Source organism: Caretta caretta, chromosome 16 (genome assembly GCF_965140235.1).
Source record: "Caretta caretta isolate rCarCar2 chromosome 16, rCarCar1.hap1, whole genome shotgun sequence".
NCBI lineage: Eukaryota > Metazoa > Chordata > Testudines > Cheloniidae > Caretta > Caretta caretta.
Genome location: NC_134221.1, coordinates 1,115,191 through 1,131,575, shown reverse-complemented (window position 1 = coordinate 1,131,575; position 16,385 = coordinate 1,115,191). Strand labels below are relative to the sequence as shown.

At 47.8% G+C, this 16,385-nt stretch overlaps 1 protein-coding gene across 5 annotated transcripts in view; it reads right to left on the bottom strand.

Moving 5' to 3' along the window:
• PNPLA7 (patatin like domain 7, lysophospholipase) overlaps positions 1 to 16,385 on the bottom strand; it is a 437,365-nt gene that overhangs the window by 107,334 nt on the left and 313,646 nt on the right. The gene's annotated exons all lie outside the window — the stretch shown is intronic.

The following is a 16,385-nucleotide window of genomic DNA, read 5'->3' as shown; positions in this document are numbered from 1 at the left end:
GCGCTTTACAAAGAGGGCAGTATCATTAGCCTCATTTTTAAGATCGTGTACAACTGTGCCTCAGTTTCCCTAAGCACTCAGCAGAAAGATTTGACATCACTGGGACTGTCCCAATGAAACCCTCTGCTCCATGTGCAAGACCTCTCAGAAAAGAAAACAAAATATTAGGATGTCTAAAGAATAAGACAGAAAACAATCCTGAAAATACTGTAATGCCATTATATAAATACCTAATACCCCCTTCCCTGGAAAGCTGTGTTTAGTTCTGGTTAACCTACTTTTTTAAAAAAGCAGCAGGAATAGCAAGGTATCCATGCCCAGTTTTCAGAGTAGCAGCCGTGTTAGTCTGTATTCGCAAAAAGAAAAGGAGGACTTGTGGCACCTTAGAGACTAACCAATTTATTTGAGCATAAGCTTTCGTGAGCTACAGCTCACTTCATCGGATGCATTCAGTGGAAAATACAGTGGGGAGATTTATATACACAGAGAACATGAAACAATGTGTGTTACCATACACACTGTAACCAGAGTGATCATTTAAGGTAAGCTATTACCAGCAGGAGAGCGGGGGGGGGGGGACCTTTTGTAGTGATAACCAAGGTGGGCCATTTCCAGCAGTTGACAAGAACCTGTGAGGAACAGCAGTGGGGGTGGGGGTGGGAGGGGCAGATAAACATGGAGAAATAGTTTTACTTTGTGTAATGACTCATCCACTCCCAGTCTCTATTCAAGCTTAAGTTAATTGTATCCAGTTTGCAAATTAATTCCAATTCAGCAGCCTCTCGTTGGAGTCTGTTTTTGAAGTCTTTTTGTTGTAATATTGCAACTTTTAGGTCAGAGATCAAGTGACCAGAGAGAATGAAGTGTTCTCCGACTGGTTTATGAATGTTATAATTCTTGATATCTGATTTGTGTACATTTATCTTTTTACGTAGAGACTGTCCAGTTTGGCCAATGTACATGACAGAGGGGCATTGCTGGCACGAATCACATTGGTAGATGAGCAGGTGAACGAGCCTCTGATAGTGTGGCTGATGTGATTAGGCCCTATGATGGTGTCCCCTGAACAGATATGTGGACACAGTTGGCAACGGGCTTTGTTGCAAGAATAGGTTCCTGGGTTAGTGGTTCTGTTGTGTGGTTGCTTGTGAGTATTTGCTTCAGGTTGGGAGGCTGTCTGTAAGCAAGGACTGGCCTGTCTCCCAAGACCTGTGAGAGTGATGGGTCGTCCTACAGGATAGGTTGTGGATCCTTCAATCTCTTTGGTCACTCAATGCTCAAATAAATTTGTTAGTCTCTAAAGGTGCCACAAGTACTCCTTTTCTTTTTGTGGATACAGACTAACACGGCTGCTACTCTGAAACCACGTAGAGAGAGCACTCAATTGAGGTATATATGGAAATGAATGGCATAGAGCACTGGGCACTTCTAGTCACAAAACCTTCCTTATGACCTCACGCTTCCCTTGAAACAAAGAACACACAGCACATGTGGCCTTTGCAGTGGCAGGGCCGGCCCTAGGGAAAATGGCATCCTGAGCAAACTTGTATTTTGGTCCCCTGGCCCCGCGGGCATGGCGACCCCCCCCCATTACCCTTGGCCCCCCAGAGCTCATCAGGCTCCCCACCCCTCTTTGCCCCAACCCCTGCACTTCCCTACTCCACTTCTAACACCTGCACCCATGTGGGGAAACTGACATGGATGTACGGAGCAGCTGGCATTGCTGCTCACTCCTGCCTCGAATGATGCTCTTGTACGCAACACTACAGGGCTTGGGGGGAGGGGGGGAGGGCTGACATCAGGGCTCCCTGCATCCAGGTCACTTTCCCTACCTGGGCTGCCTAAGGGGAGGGCATCAGGAGCAGCAGCTCCTGATGCCACACAGCACATGTGTGGAAAGTGACCTAGATGCATGGAGCACTTGGTGTTGCTCCTCGCACCCCACCACCCCATAGCCCCCCTAGGGAGGGTGAGCAGTATCTGTACATCATTGCTACCCCTCCCCCCCCCGGGAAGCAGGGCGAAATCTGGGCAGCCCCCACGCAGCGTTCCCCTGCCAGCCAAGAGCAGTTTCTGATTTTACACTGGCAGCACCCACTTCTGCATTGCCACATGGTGCCCCCTTGATCATGCCACTCCTGGGCGGTTGCCCAGATGGCCCACCCCTAAGGCCGGCCCTTTGTCAGACACATTAGCAGAGACTGTAAGGAATGTTTTACGTTGCACAGTGAGGGAGATCAGGACATTGTGTATAGTGTGTGTCCCCTGGCTGCTGAAGGAAGCTCCTTGTGAAGAAGCAGAATCCTCCATGTCACTGGAAACAGGCTGTGTGGGCACCATGGTACAGTTATGGCATCTCAGAGTTCAGCATCTCTCTGCTTTCAAGGATTTGCGTTGGGGGAGGTGTCCCCAATATCCAACCTTCATTCCTTTTAAATTATGTTGTTTATGGAATTTATGAGGATTTATCTTCAGGTACACCTTTCTACTTCCCTAAGCCCATCAGAGCAAATTCATCCCTGAATAACTTCATTAAAATCAAGAATGAATTTGACCTGTTGTCATGATTTTGTTTAAATCGGTCTTTTGTTGCATCCGTTACCAGTAAAATAATCTCTACCAAAACCAAAGTACTGCTCTCTGAATTTCAAAATATTCCCAAGATGCCTGTATATTAGTATTTCATCACCATATGGGTTTTCTATTGAAATGTGAGTTTCAAATGGCTTTGCTAAAGCAGCTGTAGAAAAGCAAAGGCAGGCTGCGGCTGTGTGTGGGAAGAACAATGCTCCAAAGAACTGTTTGTGGCGGGGGGGATGAGTTTTTGTTACAGTATTCAGTCTCTCATTACTCCTGAAACAGAGCTTGCATGGGGGGATTTTATTATTTTTAACGATAAAACATCCCACCTCCCTTCAAACACCAGGAAGTTTCTAATCAAAATAAAGTTACCATTTAACAGAAGTAAAATGCTACAATGTCAGCACAGTATCTGTTTGATTTGTTATATTTTTATACTAAAAAGAGAAAGAAAAGCTGCTTCCCATTGTCATGACAAGCCGCAGAGATAATTACTAGGAGCGGGGTTGGGTAAATCCTCCCAAACAGACTGTCACAGGAGAAGCCAGGTAAACATTCCACAAATAACAGCCAAGCAATTTTGATTACTGAGATTACAGAACACAATGACAGGTTTCAGAGGAACAGCCGTGTTAGTCTGTATTCGCAAAAAGAAAAGGAGGACTTGTGGCACCTTAGAGACTAACCAATTTATTTGAGCATGAGCTTTCGTGAGCCACAGCTCACTTCATCAGATGTGTACCGTGGAAACAATGATGTGTTTACACTTCACCAATCCCCTGTGGCTTTACTAGGTGGTTATCTTCATGTGTTTGTGGCTGACCTGATCCATGCTCCCAAAATAAGGAAAGAGATACTAAATGTATCTTCTACAAAGACTGAGCTGCTGTCAAAAGCCTCTGTAGCTTCTCTTCAAGGCAAATTTAATTGTAAAGGACTTCAACCACAGGAAGCAGATTATAAATATCTACTGTACAATGTCTCTGAAATCTCCTTGCTAGTGGAGACATACACCGAGAAACTTGCTTTAATGCCAACTGCTGAGTTCTGGACTACTTATGAATCTTCAAAATAAAGAGTCCTACAAAGTCCAAAGCAACTTTGCCCTGACTCACCGGGCAGAAAAGGAGTTGAAATTACATTCTCACAGTTTAAAATACAAACCACAGCTTAACTAATGATCCAATTGCTGAAATTGCATCCAAGTACCTTTCCATTCAAAACACAGCATGCACAGCCCATGTGTGCATGCCAGCCTGGGATCCTGGAAGCAGTGCTCTACGCTGTAGCATGAATTGCCTTCAGTTTCTTCACTCAGGGTGGCTGAGCTCAGGGGAAGGAGACAGTACAACACTTATCCCTAGTGTCTCCAACCTGCCTGTTTCACAGACACATTGGTGCTTGGGCTGTTCACACACCTTCTGGGGAGAGAAGAGGTGGGGCAGAAGAGCTGCAACCATCAGAAGAGGCTGAAAGGAAAGAAAATGGTGGAGGGCTTCAAGATAATCTCATTACAAACAGCTTACTGGGAAAGAGGAAGTTACTCATCAGTGAAGTGAGCTGTAGCCCATGAAAGCTTATGCTCTAATAAATTTGTTAGTCTCTAAGGTGCCACAAGTCCTCCTCTTCTTTTTGCGGATACAGACTAACACGGCTGCTACTCTGAAACCTGTCACCTTGTGCAGTAATGATGATTCTTCGAGATGTGTCCCCCCCATGGGTGCTGCACTGTAGGTGTGTCTGTGTCCCTGCGCTGCTGATTGGAGATGTTTGGTAGCAGTGTCCATTCAGCCTGCACATGCGCTCTCCCGCATCTCATGTTCTGCCTCGAGACTAACTAGCGCTGCACGGGAAAATCACCCTCAGTTCCTTCTCTACCTTTTAAGAACTCTGAAGTAGAGGGGATGAGGGCAGGTCATGGAGCAACCATATGGACACCCATCTCAAAGAACCATCATTACTGCACAAGGTGAGTAACTTCCTCTTAGGGTAGTGTCCCTGTGAGTGCTACGCTGTAGATGACTCACAAACAGTATCCCCAATGGGAGGTTGGGGCTTCGGAGAAGAGTATTATGGATGATAACACTGTGGAGCTGAAGAGAACATCGGAAACAGTCTCCAGTAATCACATAGTGTTCTGCGTAGGTATGAGCTTCCTATAGATTCCAAGATAGGAACATTCTTGAGGAACGCAACAGAGGTGGAAACCAACCTCACAGCGTGTGTGTGTGGGTTTCAAATGAAGGTAACAAACTGTGAGCATGATAGCAGTGATTAATAGTATGAGACTCCTTTGGAGAGTCTTTGGGCGAATATTGAGACCCTTTTTGACCTTTCCGCAATGGAGAGGAAAAGATTAGGAGATTTCTCTGGCCAGATAAAAGGCTAAGCGTCTCCTCATGTCCAACGTATGCAGTATAGCCTCCTTGTTATCATGGTGAGGCTTAGGATAAAAGATCAGGAGGTGAATCAGTTGGTTTATGTGAAAAGACGAGATCACCTTAGGGATGAACTTCAGATGTGGCCTAAGAATAGCTTTGTCTTTAAAGCATACTGTAAAGCGGGGACAGGGGGGCATGCAACATTAGCGCCGCTATCTCTCCTAGTCTCCTGGCCAAGGTGATGGCCACCAGAAATGCCATCTTCATCAATAGATATGTAAGGGAACAAGTGGCCATAGGTTCAAAAGGCGTTCTAATCAGGCTCTTTAAAACTAATGAGTGTTTCTGGAGGTCAGCTCTGGAGCAATAGAGTGGGCATTTCCTGTTCAGGTAAGTAGTGAACAAGTCTATTTTTGGGGTCCCCCACTGATAGAATATGCTCTGGTGCACTGTTGGGTTCATTTCCCACTTGTGGTTGTGTGAGAACTTCAATTGAGGCTGTCCGCTGTTATATTCTGCACTCCCGGTAGGTAGGCTGCTGATATTTAAACATTGTGGGGAATGCAGTAATTCCATAGCTTTAGTGCTTCTGGACACAGGAAGGATGATCTGGCACCCCTTGACAATTTAGTAATACACAAACACCACGTTGTCTGATCAGTGGAGGAAAGTGAGCATAAGCATTTCTGACCAATCTGAGTTAGAGGAGGTTGATGTGGAGAGTTGTCTCCATGGGTGACCACTTGCCCTGAGTCTTGAGGTTATTGAAATTCGCTCTCCAGACAATTAGGGATGCATCCACAATTAGAAGCAATGTCGGGGGTGGTAATTGTGTGAATGGGACCCCCAGACAGACAATTGTTGGATCTTTCCTCCAATCCAGGGAGTGTTTGACACTAGAGGGTGAAAGAGGTTTGTCTAACCTGTCTTTTTTGGTCTGTAAACAGATCTAAACCATGCCTGTAGACCCCTCATGTATAGTCTGACATGAGATATTACGAACGCATCTGCCGGCATGTGTCCTAAAAGCTGGAGGCAAAGTCTGGCTGATATTTGTGGGCTGGCTTGAATTGTCTCTATGAGCATAGAGAGGCTATGGAATCCTTGTGGAGGGAGGAGTGCTCTCACTTGCCGTAAGTTGAGATCGGCCCCTGTAAACTCCAAGTACTTTACTGGCGTTAAGGTCAATTTTTGGACATTGATTTGTAGACCCAGCTTTGTGAGTAAGTCCATAGTTCCATGCATGATCTGTAGGGCATCTTTAAAGGAGCAGGCCCTGAGGAGACAGCCAGCCAACCATGGGTAAATCTTGATCCCCAAGGTGCATAGATGAGCCGCTACTATGGAGAGGACCTTGGAGAATACGCTAAGAGCCGTTGAGAGGCTGACGGGGAGTATTCTGTACTGGTAATGGTCCTGACCTAGGGTAAACCTGAAGAATCATCTGTGGGATAGTAGAATGGATGTGTGGAAATATGCATCCTCGCGGCCGAGGGCCAAGAACTAACCTCCCTGTTCCAGAGATGGAATACTTGCTGCTAGTGTGACCATCTTGAATTTTTAAGTCTTCATGTATTTGTTTAGTGCTCTGAAGTCCAGTATGGGTTCCCAACCTCCCTTTTTCTTGGGGAAAAGGAAATATCGGGAATAAAAACCCTTGCCTCTGAAATGTACTGATATGGTTTCGATGGCTCCCAGGTGCATAGGCACCAACTCCATGGGTGCTTTGAGGCTGGAGCACCCACGGGGAAAAATTAGCAGGTACTCCGCACCCACCAGCAGCCAAGCTCCTCCTGCCTCCACCCCCTCCTTGCCTCCTCCTCCTCCGAGTGTGCTGCGTCCCAACTCCTCCCCCCGCCCAGTGCTTCCCGCCCGCCGCCTAACAGCTGTGTGGCGGTGCTTAGGACATTCTGGGAGGGCGGGGGAGGAGTGGGGACGCAGCATGCTCGGGGGAGGAGGCAGTAAAGAGGCAGGGCAGGGGCGGGGACTTGGGGAAGGGGGTGGAATTGGGGCGGGGCGAGGATGGTGGAGGGGTGGGGTTGAGCACCCATAGGTCAGAGGGGAAGTTGGCGCCTATGCCCAGGCGTATGAGGTGATCTATTTCCTGTCTTAACAGTCTCTCATGAGAAGGGTCCCTTAAGAGAGATGGGAAGGGAGGGCAGGAGTGTGTGTGAAATGAATAGAATACTCATTAGAGATAATCTCCAGAACCCATCTGTTGGTTGTTATGTGTTCCCAATTTTGGAACAGAGCAACGTGGCATCCAAAGGGATGTGAGAGGTCAGAAAGTTGCAGGGAGTGGTCTCTCTGGGCCTCAACCACGGCATCAAAACTGGTGTTTCGGAGGGGAAGGTTGTGATGTTGAGGACTGAGGGTCTAATGGTTTACACCTCTGAAATTTGGACTTTTTCCACTATGACTAAATTTCCTTTTCTGTCCAGGTGTATAGATCCCCAGTAACCATAGTGTAGCCCTGAAGTCTTTAAGAGTGTCAAGCGATACATTGGTCTTATCTGCAAACAATTTGGAACCTTCAAAAGGGAGGTCCTCGACTGTCATCTGTACTTCCTTTGGCAGCCCCAAAAGATGCAACCACCATGCCTGCTGCATCACGACCCCTGTTGAAATCAAGCAGGCCACTATATCTGCAGCATCTAGTGTGGTCTGGGGTGCTGTTTTCACCTCTAAATGCCCTAATGGCCTGAAATTGTTCCTGTTGTGACTCTGGAAGGTGGTCAATAAAGGTGTTAAATTTGGTGTAGTTCATATGGTCATATTTGGCTGTTAAGGCCTGGTAGTTTGCAATTCTAAATTGCAAGGTCGTGGAAGAATAGGTCTTCCTACTAAACAAGTCCAGCCTTTTCCAGTCCCCATCGTAAGGGGGTGTATTTTGAGTGATGTTGGCGGCCACAGAACTTCACTGCATCTAACATAATGGAATTAGGTGGAGGGTGGGAAAAAAAGAAATCCCACATCCTTGGGGGGTACATAGTATTTTTTAATCAGCCCTTTAGCATGTTAGTGTGACCGATTCTGGTGTTTGCCATATGAATTAAGCGGGATTCAAAAGCACCACACTGATGGGGAGGGCGACCCCCGAGGAGGAGGAGGTGTGTAATACATCCAGCAACTTATGTTGAGTGTCCTCCACCTCCTGAGAGGGATTAGAAGTGCATCTGCCACCCTCTTTGTAAAATCCTGAAAGAGCCTGAAATCGTCTGCCATGGACAGTGGAGGCATCACTGCCTCGTCTGGAGGAGAGAAAGAGAAATTAGTTTGCGGCGTGGCCTCCTCTTCTAGTCAGATCTCCTGCTGCTCAAAAATTTTCTCAGGAGGTTCTGAGGTTCTAGATATGCAGGCTGAAGGAGAGCGCCTCACAGACTCTCAATGGGTGACACTAGGTGCCCAGGATTTATGGTGCCTGTAGACCGCCCACAGATCCCAATAAAGCCACTGGAGCAGTGGAAAGGGCATAGATGATCATACAACGGGGCTTGAGGTCCAGAGTGAAGGTGTGTCTGGGAAGGTCCAGGTAGATGGTGGGAGGAAGCATAATGAGAGCGCCAAGAGAGAACATCCTTCTGGTCACTGAGTCTCTGCTGGATATTGGCGAAGCAGACAAGGAGACTAGAGGTGAAGAGTTTGGTACCAGTGGTGACTCTGGGGTTCAAGATGCACCCAGTACCAGGGCCCTGGTACTGAGTAAATGGAACTTTGGGGTCTCGGATACCGCAAGGTCCTTAGACAACTGAAATTCCTATGGTGCCATGGTAAATTGGTACTGGCAGAGTTTGTCGGTGTTGACACGCAGGTACCGAGAAAACCAGCAATCTTTGCCGCAATGAGCAGTCCAATGAGGGCTGTTTAGAGGTCATAGACTCATAGAATATCAGGGTTGGAAGGGACCTCAGGAGGTCATCTAGTCCAACCCCCTGCTCAAAGCAGGACCAATCCCCAATTAAATCATCCCACCAAGGGCTTTGTCAAGCCTGACCTTAAAAACCTTTAAGGAAGAAGATTCCACCACCTCCCTAGGTAACCCATTCCAGTGCTTCACCACCCTCCTAGTGAAAAAGTTTTTCCTAATATCCAACCTAAACCTCCCCCACTGCAACTTGAGACTGTTACTCCTTGTTCTGTCATTTGCTACCACTGAGAACAGTCTAGATCCATCCTCTTTGGAACCCCCTTTCAGGTAGTTGAAAGCAGCTATCAAATCCCCCCTCATTCTTCTCTTCCGCAGACTAAATAATCCCAGTTCCCTCAGCCTCTCCTCATAAATCATGTGTTCCAGTCCCCTAATCATTTTTGTTCCCCTCTGCTGGACTCTTTCCAATTTTTCAACATACTTCTTGTAGTGTGGGGCTCAAAACTGGACACAGTACTCAGGGATGAGGCCTCACCAATGCTGAATAAAGGGGAATCATAGAATCATAGAATATAAGGGTTGGAAGGGACCCCAGAAGGTCATCTAGTCCAACCCCCTGCTCGAAGCAGGACCAATTCCCAGTTAAATCATCCCAGCCAGGGCTTTGTCAAGCCTGACCTTAAAAACCTCTAAGGAAGGAGATTCTACCACCTCCCTAGGTAACGCATTCCAGTGTTTCACCACCCTCTTAGTGAAAAAGTTTTTCCTAATATCCAATCTAAACCTCCCCCACTGCAGCTTGAGACCATTACTCCTCGTTCTGTCATCTGATACCATTGAGAACAGTCTAGAGCCATCCTCTTTGGAACCCCCTTTCAGGTAGTTGAAAGCAGCTATCAAATCCCCCCTCATTCTTCTCTTCTGCAGGCTAAACAATCCCAGCTCCCTCAGCCTCTCCTCATAACTCATGTGTTCCAGACCCCTAATCATTTTTGTTGCCCTTCGCTGGACTCTCTCCAATTTATCCACATCCTTCTTGAAGTGTGGGGCCCAAAACTGGACACAGTACTCCAGATGAGGCCTCACCAATGTCGAATAGAGGGGAACGATCACGTCCCTCGATCTGCTCGCTATGCCCCTACTAATACATCCCAAAATGCCATTGGCCTTCTTGGCAACCAGGGCACACTGCTGACTCATATCCAGCTTCTCGTCCACTGTCACCCCTAGGTCCTTTTCCGCAGAACTGCTGCCTAGCCATTCGGTCCCTAGTCTTTAGCTGTGCATTGGGTTCTTCCGTCCTAAGTGCAGGACCCTGCACTTATCCTTATTGAACCTCATCAGATTTTTTTGGCCCAATCCTCCAATTTGTCTAGGTCCTTCTGTATCCTATCCCTCCCCTCCAGCGTATCTACCACTCCTCCCAGTTTAGTATCATCCGCAAATTTGCTGAGAGTGCAATCCACACCATCCTCCAGATCATTTATGAAGATATTGAACAAAACCGGCCCCAGGACTGACCCTTGGGGCACTCCACTTGATACCGGCTGCCAACTAGACATGGAGCCATTGATAACTACCCGTTGAGCCCGACAATCTAGCCAGCTTTCTACCCACCTTATAGTGCATTCTTCCAGCCCATACTTCCTTAACTTGCTGACAAGAATACTGTGGGAGACCGTGTCAAAAGCTTTGCTAAAGTCAAGAAACAATACATCCACTGCTTTCCCTTCATCCACAGAACCAGTAATCTCATCATAAAAGGCGATTAGATTAGTCAGGCATGACCTTCCCTTGGTGAATCCATGCTGGCTGTTCCTGATCACTTTCCTCTCATGCAAGTGCTTCAGGATTGATTCTTTGAGGACCTGCTCCATGATTTTTCCAGGGACTGAGGTGAGGCTGACTGGCCTGTAGTTCCCAGGATCCTCCTTCTTCCCTTTTTTAAAGATTGGCACTACATTAGCCTTTTTCCAGTCATCCGGGACTTCCCCCGTTCGCCACGAGTTTTCAAAGATAATGGCCAATGGCTCTGCAATCACAGCCGCCAATTCCTTCAGCACTCTCGGATGCAACTCGTCCGGCCCCATGGACTTGTGCACGTCCAGCTTTTCTAAATAGTCCCTAACCACCTCTATCTCCACAGAGGGCTGGCCATCTCTTCCCCATTTTGCGATGCCCAGCGCAGCAGTCTGGGAGCTGACCTTGTTAGTGAAAACAGAGGCAAAAACAGCATTGAGTACATTAGCTTTTTCCACATCCTCTGTCACTAGGTTGCCTCCCTCATTCAGTAAGGGGCCCACACTTTCCTTGGCTTTCTTCTTGTTGCCAACATACCTGAAAAAACCCTTCTTGTTACTCTTGACATCTCTCGCTAGCTGCAGCTCTAGGTGCGATTTGGCCCTCCTGATATCATTCCTACATGCCCGAGCAATATTTTTATACTCTTCCCTGGTCATATGTCCAACCTTCCACTTCTTGTAAGCCTCTTTTTTATGTTTAAGATCCGCTAGGATTTCACCATTAAGCCAAGCTGGTCGCCTGCCATATTTACTATTCTTTCAACTCATCGGGATGGTTTGTCCCTGTAACCTCAACAGGGATTCCTTGAAATACAGCCAGCTCTCCTGGACTCCTTTCCCCTTCAAGTTAGTCCCCCAGGGGATCCTGGCCATCCGTTCCCTGAGGGAGTCGAAGTCTGCTTTCCTGAAGTCCAGGGTCCGTATCCTGCTGCTTACCTTTCTTCCCTGCGTCAGGATCCTGAACTCAACCAACTCATGGTCACTGCCTCCCAGATTCCCATCCACTTTTGCTTCCCCCACTAATTCTACCCGGTTTGTGAGCAGCAGGTCAAGAAAAGCGCCCCCCCCTAGTTGGCTCCTCTAGCACTTGCGCCAGGAAATTGTCCCCTACGCTTTCCAAAAACTTCCTGGATTGTCTATGCACCGCTGTATTGCTCTCCCAGCAGATATCAGGAAAATTTAAGTCACCCATGAGAATCAGGGCATGCGATCTAGTAGCTTCCGTGAGCTGCCGGAAGAAAGCCTCATCTACCTCCATCCCCCTGGTCCGGTGGTCTATAGCAGACTCCCACCACTACATCACTCTTGTTGCACACACTTCTAAACTTAATCTAGAGACACTCAGGTTTTTCTGCAGTTTCATACTTGAGCTCTGAGCAGTCATACTGCTCCCTTACATACAGTGCTACTCCCCCACCTTTTCTGCCCTGCCTGTCCTTCCTGAACAGTTTATAACCATCACGTTATATATCACGTGAATGATCACGTCCCTCTGTCTGCTGGCAATGCCCTTACTTATACAGCCTAAAATGCCATTAGCCTTCTTGGCAACAAGGGCACACTGTTGACTCACATTCAGCTTCTCGTCCACTGTAACCCCTAGGTCCTTTTCTGCAGAACTGTTGCCCAGCCATTCGGTCCCTTGTCTGTAGTGGTGCATGGGATTCTTCCGTCCTAAGTGCAGGACTCTGCACTTGTCCTTGTTGAACCTCATCAGATTTCTTTTGGTCCAATCCTCTTATTTGTCTAGGTCCCTCTGTATCCTATCCCTACCCTCCAGCGTATCTACCTCTCCTCCCAGTTTAGTGTCATCTGCAAACTTACTGAGGGTGCACTTCACGCCATGCTCCAGATCATTAATGAAGATATTGAACAAAATCGGCCGCAGGACCAACCCTTGGGGCACTCCACTTGATACCGGCTGCCAACTAGACATGGAGCCATTGATCACTACCCGTTGAGCCCAACAATCTAGCCAGCTTTCTATCCACCTTATAGTCCATTCATCCAGCCCATTCTTCTTTAACTTGCTGGCAAGAATACTGTGGGAGACCGTGTCAAAAGCTTTGCTAAAGTCAAGGAATAACACATCCACTGCTTTCCCCTCATCCACAGAGCCAGCTATCTCATCATAGAAGGCAATTAGATTAGTCAGACATGACTTGCCCTTGGTGAATCCACGCTGACTGTTTACTATTCCCCCGATCGCCATGTTTACTATCCTTTCTACACATCGGGATGGGTTGTCCCTGTAACCTCAATAAGGATTCTTTAAAATACAGCCAGCTCTCCTGGACTCCTTTCCCCCTTCATGTTATATTCTCCCAGGGGATCCTGCCCATCAGTTCCCACAGGGAGTCAAAGTCTGCTTTTCTGAAGTCCAGGGTCCATATTCTGCTGCTCTCCTTTCTTACTTGTGTTAGGATCCTGAACTCGACCATCTCATGGTCACTGCCTCCCAGGTTCCCATCCACTTTTGCTTTCCCTACTAATTCATTGGTACTGAGGGCTTCCATACTGGTGCCATCTTCACAGAGATGATATGGTCTATGTTCCTGTCTCTGACAGGAGGTACCACTGCTTTGGTGCCTGTGCCCATAGGGTCCTTAGGCTTACTAGCGGTGTCTGAAATGGAAGTCCCAAGCAATTTGTGGGTACCATGCTTAGAAGCCGTTGGTGCTGTCAGCACTGAAATGACTGAACGTGCCGTGAATCTCTGGATAGTTCAGGACTCATTGTGAGGGCTCGTAGCTCTTTTTGTGGAGGTCTTGCACGGGGAATCTGAAGGTTTTTTCTCTTGGTTCACCCTCTTTGAAGGTAGAAGGCTGTGGCGATGGCTCGCATTGCCAAAGAGACTCAGGACCTGGATTGGACACAGGTTGAAAAGGTCCCTCCATAAGGAGTAATTTCAGTTTTATTTCCCGTTTTTTGGGGATCTGGCTTTCAGCTCTTGTCAAAAAGCACACTTCTGGGGAATGAGGGCCTGCCTGAGGCAATGGATGCAGCGGAAATGTCCATCTGTTACTGGTGTGGCCTCCCTGCAGGAGAGGCACCGCTTAAAACTGGGGGAAGCCAAGCATGCCCCTTGCTGGGGACAATCTGTGGGTGGGAGGGTGTGTGTGGGGGGGGGGTCGTCAACCTTTAAAAATAATTTAAAAATTTTTTTTGAATAGGAAAGAAAACCCTATCAAACAAAGAAGAAAGGGCAAACGAAAACACTAATAATATCCAAGAGAAAGACTTGTAAAGAGGTAAAGTATCCATGAACAGACTGCTAATTACTCTGTATCTAGCCAGGGGCAGTTGAGAAGAAACTGAGGGTGGTTTGCCTGTGCAGCGCTACTTAGCCTCAAGGCAGAGCATGAGGGAGGGAGGGTGCATGTGTGGGCCAAACAGACATGGCTACCAAGAGATCTCTGATCAGAAGCACAGGGACACAGACACAGCTCCAGCGGAGCACCCATAGAGATACTGCTCGAAAGAGTAGTAAGGATTGTGAAATAAGGGACTTGTTACTAGCAGCTTATATTGTTCAGAGGTGTCTTCCAAAAAAATCAGCTCATCCGCTCTACAGTCCAATCCCCTCCTGTCCTTGCAGCAGCACCATTTACAAACCCACAGTGTGCAAACACACTCTGCAAAGCGATGGTACATAAGCCCAGGGCACGTTCCTCAACTCACATCACCGACTTAGCAATTTCAAATACAGCAGAATAAGAATTAATTCATTTGGGTTTGTGAAGGAGGTGTGGCAAGATGGCTGATGTTAGTATGGTGGGTCCTGCGCTTTTCTTGGCAGGGGACTAAGACACCACCCCTTGCCCCTGCTCCTGGGATGCTGAGGTCCCCGACAGTGGCCCGGGAAGGTGATAGAGGGGGGAAGTGGGGGAGGGGTCTAGGTTTGCTCACTCTGAGCCCCAGCCCTTCTTGACCCATGCGGGTTCTTACCCTCTTCCCCCTTGGGTGGCGAACCTTCAGTCCTTAGATGTTGGGGGAGGAAGTATCCCTCCCCTGCTGGGGCAGCGTCTCCCTCATGTCGGTTCTCTGGTTTTTCAAATCGTACAACACACCTCCAAGCTCCAGTCCTCGCTCCTTTCTCCTCCTCCCATGACTGCCTGAAGCAGGGGGTTTTGTTAGGTTCCTGACAGGGCTTAATTGACTATAGGTGCTCCAATTAACCTGTAGCAAACCTCCCTAGTCTACAGAGAACTACGCTTTAATTAGCCTAGGGCTTCTATATTTCCCCTCTACCACTGTCCCCTGGCCCTCCTGTATCACAGAGGACAAAGATACATCAAGAGCCATTACCCTCTGATCCCACTGAGGGTTACCAAAAGAAACTACAGCATTTGCTCAAGAAACTCCCTGAAAAAGCACAAGAACAAATCTGCACAGACACACCCCTGGAACCTCAACCTGGGGTATTCTATCTGCTACCCAAGATACATAAACCTGGAAATCCTGGACGCCCCATCATCTCAGGCATTGGCACCCTGACAGCAGGATTGTCCGGCTATGTAGACTCCCTCCTCAGGCCCTACACTACCAGCACTACCAGCTATCTTCGAGACACCACTGACTTCCTGAGGAAACTACAATCCATTGGTGATCTTCCTGAAAACACCATCCTGGCCACTATAGATGTAGAAGCCCTCTACACCAACAATCCACACACAGATGGACTACAAGCCGTCAGGAACACTATCCCCGATAATGTCACGGCTGACCTGGTGGCTGAACTTTGTGACTTCGTCCTCACCCATAACTGTTCCACATTTGGGGACAATGTATACCTTCAAATCAGCGGCACTGCTATGGGTACCCACATGGCCCCACAGTATGCCAACATTTTTATGGCTGACTTAGAACAACGCTTCCTCAGCTCTCGTCCCCAATGCCCCTACTCTACTTGTGCTATATTGATGACATCTTCATCTTCTGGACCCATTGAAAAGAAGCCCTTGAGGAATTCCACCATGATTTCAACAATTTCCATCCCACCATCAACCTCAGCCTGGACCAGTCCACAGAAGAGATCCACTTCCTGGACACTACTGTGCTAATAAGCGATGGTCACATAAACACCACCCTATACCGGAAACCTACTGACCGCTATTCCTACCTACATGCCTCCAGCTTTCATCCAGACCACACGATCCATTGTCTACAGCCAAACTTTACGATACAACCGCATTTGCTCCAACCCCTTAGACAGCGACAAACACCTACAAGATCTCTATCAAGCATTCTTACAACTACAATACCCACCTGCTGAAGTGAAGAAACAAATTGACAGAGCCAGAAGAGTACCCAGAAGTCACCTACTACAGGACAGGCTCAACAAAGATAATAACAGAACGCCACTAGCCATCACCTTCAGCCTCCAACTAAAATCTCTCCAACGCATCATCAAGGATCTACATCCTATCCTGAAGGACGACCCATCACTCTCACAGATCTTGGGAGACAGGCCAGTCCTTGCTTACAGACAGCCCCCCAACCTGAAGCAAATACTCACTAGCAAACACACACCACACAACAAAAACACTAACCCAGGAACTTATCCTTGCAACAAAGCCCGTTACCAACTGTGTCCACATATCTAGTCAGGGGACACCATCATAGGGCCTAATCACATCAGCCACACTATCAGAGGCTCGTTCACCTGCTCATCTACCAGTGTGATATATGCCATCATGTGCCAGCAATGCCCCACTGCCATGTACATTGGCCAAACCGGACAGTCTCTACGTA